Below are 4,092 nucleotides of genomic sequence, written 5' to 3' on the forward strand. Positions count from 1 at the left end.
CCTGCTGCCTTTGCTGGGCGGTGGAGGGTCTCAGGTGGGGATTTTTGGAACTTGAGGTCGGGATGTGATCTGGGACAAGGAGGGCAGCTGCCTGGCGTGGAGATGGATTCACAGTCATGGCTGTGCTGCTCGGCTGTGTGGCCTTGGGCTAGGGCCCTGCCCTCTCTGAGCCTTTGGTGACCGATGGGCTGCTTGTTGCCTGTGAGGTTGAGGGTGTCACGTGGCTGTGTCTGGACCAGCAGTGATGGTGGACGAGCTCAGAAACTGCCTGCTGCCCCCATCACAGTGAGCACCCGCCCCCGGAGGGTGGTGTGATAGAGGGAGATGGGTAGCCCTGAGTAGTCGGTGGGGCCTGGACTGTGCAGGGACATGGCCAGGTGGGGCAGCTTGGCTTCCTTCCTCAGGCGCTGGGTGCCATGGGCGGTTCTGAGCAGAGGCCCTGGTGGGACTTGCGTGTTAGGAGGAGGGCCGTGGAGGGTGGCCTGGACCAGCCTGCCTGACCCTTTAGCTGAGACCCCCGCCCCCCACGCTGTCCTTCCAGGCATGCCCCACCTGGGACCTGCGGCAGTGTGGCCTCTTCACCACCAGAGGGAAGCAGAGGGCCACTAAGGAAAGGAGCTCCATTTTACTGATCAGGAAACTGAGGCTCAGAGAGGCAAGGCAACCCCCTTGGAGTCACACAGCAAGTTAGCTGTGGCCTGGGACTGGAGCATGAGGCCCACCTCCAGCACTCCCAGGGCTGTGCCCTCCACGTGGTCCTGGGAGCCCAGGTGGGCTGGGGTGTACGAGGCATCTTTTATTTATTTATTTATTTATTTATTTATTTATTTATTTATTTATTTATTTATTTATTTTTGTGGTACGCGGGCCTCTCACTGTTGTGGCCTCTCCCGTTGCGGAGCACAGGCTCCGGACGCGCAAGCTCAGCGGCCATGGCTCACGGGCCCAGCCGCTCTGCGGCATGTGGGATCTTCCCGGACCGGGGCACGAACCCGTGTCCCCTGCATCGGCAGGCGGACTCTCAACCACTGCTCCACCAGGGAAGCCCCCGAGGCATCTTTAAGACAGGGCAGGGAGGATTCCACCGACCGTGTATTGTCCAGCCCATTAGGCTGTGGGCAACCGGGGCTGGTCCTGCTGGGGACACGCACGCTGCCCTCCATCACGGCTGCTCCCTGGGACCCCAGAGGCCGCCCCGGGGGTGCTGGGTGGGCTTAGGGTAGCAGAGCCCCTTCTGGTGGTCACATCCCCAGGCCCCAAGCCGCCAGCAGGGTTTCCTTGCTGTCCACCGGGGGCCCAGCGCCTTCAGGCCCCATACAACCCGGTCACGGCAGGGCAAGCACGGAGGTGTCCTCAGGGGCAGGGGAGTTACCAGGTCATGCAACGTCCATTCAGCCAGGGGGCAGGGCAGGGGGGACCATGGGACCACCCTTGAGGGTACAGGTGGGGCCTGGCTTCCCTGCTGCCCCCAACTTGGAAGAGAATCAGCCAGTGCTCACCCACCCCAGGGACCCTGACAACTGCAAGGGGGTCCACACCCCAGAGGGGAGCCGGGCATGGCAGGGCACGGCAGGGCATGGCACTGAGTGGGAGACCCAGCTGGACGCAAGCCCCTGTCTGCTGAGTGGTTCCTGGGGCTTCGAGATCCTGCCTGCGCGTACAGGAGGCACTTAATACGTGTCAGGGCCTTTCCCCAGACATGGCCCAGAGGAATCATGTTCCCATCTGTGGACGGGGTCCGGGTGGGGGGTTCAGGGAGGGCCATTCCCTGGGCAGCACCCCTCACGCCCACACCCCCCCCCCCCGCAGCCCCGAGGGCCTGGGGCCTGAAATGAAGGACGCTGAGGGCAGAGGCGACCCTCGGACTAAGGCCTGGCCGCGTGGAGGGTCTGGGCTGTTGGGAGCTCAGGGTGGGGGTGACCCAGCAGGGGCTCCTGCCTGCCCCAGGGGAGCTGCCCGGCTTCCCGCCGTCCCTCCGCCCTGGCCGCCTCCAAATGCTGCCTCTGCTTGCCGCGGTCCAGGAAGGCCTCCAGGAGGACGTGCCGCAGGCCCTGCCCGTGCAGCCCCTCCGCCTGGAGCCCCGCTGTCCACAAGCCTGGCTTCTTAGGCCTCTCCTCGGAGAGGCTCCCCTGAGCCCCTGACTGCCCATCTCCCGGGCCCATTTGCAACACTCAGAGGTCACCTTTGGAATTGTGGTGTTTTGTCTTCGGAGATGGATGCTCCACGTCCCCCAGTCAGGGAGCTGAGCTGTGTCCCCAGCACGCGGGACGGTGCCTGGCACGTGGTGGATGGAGCTCAGCACACTTTGTCCGGTGAGTGACTGAGTGAATGGATGAAACCTGCATCTCAAGCTGTGACGCTGGACCACTCGGCTGGCCTTTCCGGCCTCAAGTTTTCTCACCTGGAAAGGGGGAGAGCGATGCTGCTGGGTGTCCATAGCGCCCCCGGGGACAGAGCCTGCCTGAACCCCGGGCTGGGCACAGACCTGCTGTGGTTGGGGCCCACCGGGGCTGGAGAAGTATGTGGGCTCAGGTGGGAGGGCACACTGCAGGCCCCTCCCACCCCGCTTGGACCTGAGAGAGACAGGAAGGATGCAGGCAGGGGCTCAGGAGCTCAGGGGCTTTCGGGGGCATCTCAAAGCTGGTGGCCCTGCCTCCCAGGCCCAGAGGGAGCTTGGCCCGCAGTATGCTGCGGCCCCGTCCCCAGCCTCAGTTTCCACCTGCTGTCACCTCCGCACCTGTGCAGGGCTCTGCACAGCCTGCGGGCCCCCACCCCCGGAGCATCAGAGAGAGGGGCTCCCTTAGGCGACCCCCATCCGACACGGCCCCTGGCCAGGAGCCGGGGATTAGCAGGCACATGAGGCCCCAGCGGCTGTAAGTAATTGTGAGACCCCGGGAGGTGTCCCCACCTGCCTCCTTCACCCCTGCATCCCCCACTGGCTGGTCCCAGCCTCCCCCCCTCAGCCAGGGCCTGGGGGGAGGCCAGGGGCTGTGCACAGGGCAGTGTTCTCAGTCTGTGACAACTGAGGCTGGCCTGGCCCTCCCCATGGGTGGCACCTGACCTCCCTGTGCCCACACCACAGCCAGCTCCCCTCCTTTCCCAGAGGAAAGGGTTGAGGCCCAGAGAGGGCAAGGGCCTTCCCTGGGTCACACAGCACAAAGGACAGATGCAGGACGAGGAGGGGACATGTCCTTGGCTGGGCAGGGCTGGCAGAGGGGGACCACTGGGATGGGGATGCAGGGGTTGGCCCCCCGGGAAGCAGGGGCATGGGCGGGGCCTGGGGTTTGGTGTCGTTGGTCTCCGTCTGGGGGGTGCGGTGAGCAGGGCCTGGACTCCCCCAGCGAGGGCCCCCTCCCGTTCGGGAGCTCCCCAGGGGAGGAGCCCTGTTTGGCACAGTCGCCCCACAAACAGAATCTCTGTGTGGTCTTGTGTCTTCACATCCCAGCATCTCTCGGTGTCCCGGAAAGAAAGGGCTGCCCAGGTCTCTACGTGACACACCGAGGTGTGACCCGGCTTCCTCCCACCCACCAGGTCCCTCCTGCGCCACTGACCCCAGGGCTGGCTGTGCCTTCATAGCAGAATCACTGAGAGGGCGCCCAGGGGTCGAGCCGGGCCTGCTCAGGGGAGGGGCCTCCCCGGGGCCTGCGGGCCACCCCGTTCGCTTCCCACCAGGGGCTGTCCTGCCCTGGGAGGGGTCTCCCTGCCCATGGTGGATGTGGGGTAGGCCTAGGGGTGTGCACACGAGTGGTTGGGGGCTCATGAAGCCCCAAAGGAGGCGTTGGGGCCATGCGGTCAGGTCACGGCATTCTGGAGCCCGCGTACCCGGAGCTGTGCAGTGGGTGGTGGACGTGAGCTCAGGGTGGCTGCATCCCCTCGGCCCAGCAGGCCCCCAACCCCCCGGGAAGGGTGCAGCCAGAGGACAGGGCTCCCAGCCCCTCCTCCTACCAGGCGTGTGCTGCAGACCCCGCCTTCTGCACGCTGCCTCTGCAAACTGGGACCTCCCCCCCGAGGGTGCTTTGGCTCCCATTCACCCCCAAGTCAGGAGCTCTGACTTCTGGGCTCCCCCCACCCTGGGCCTCCGCCCCCTACCTC

The sequence above is a fragment of the Mesoplodon densirostris genome, chromosome 16 (assembly GCF_025265405.1).
Source record: "Mesoplodon densirostris isolate mMesDen1 chromosome 16, mMesDen1 primary haplotype, whole genome shotgun sequence".
Classification (NCBI taxonomy): Eukaryota; Metazoa; Chordata; class Mammalia; order Artiodactyla; family Ziphiidae; genus Mesoplodon; species Mesoplodon densirostris.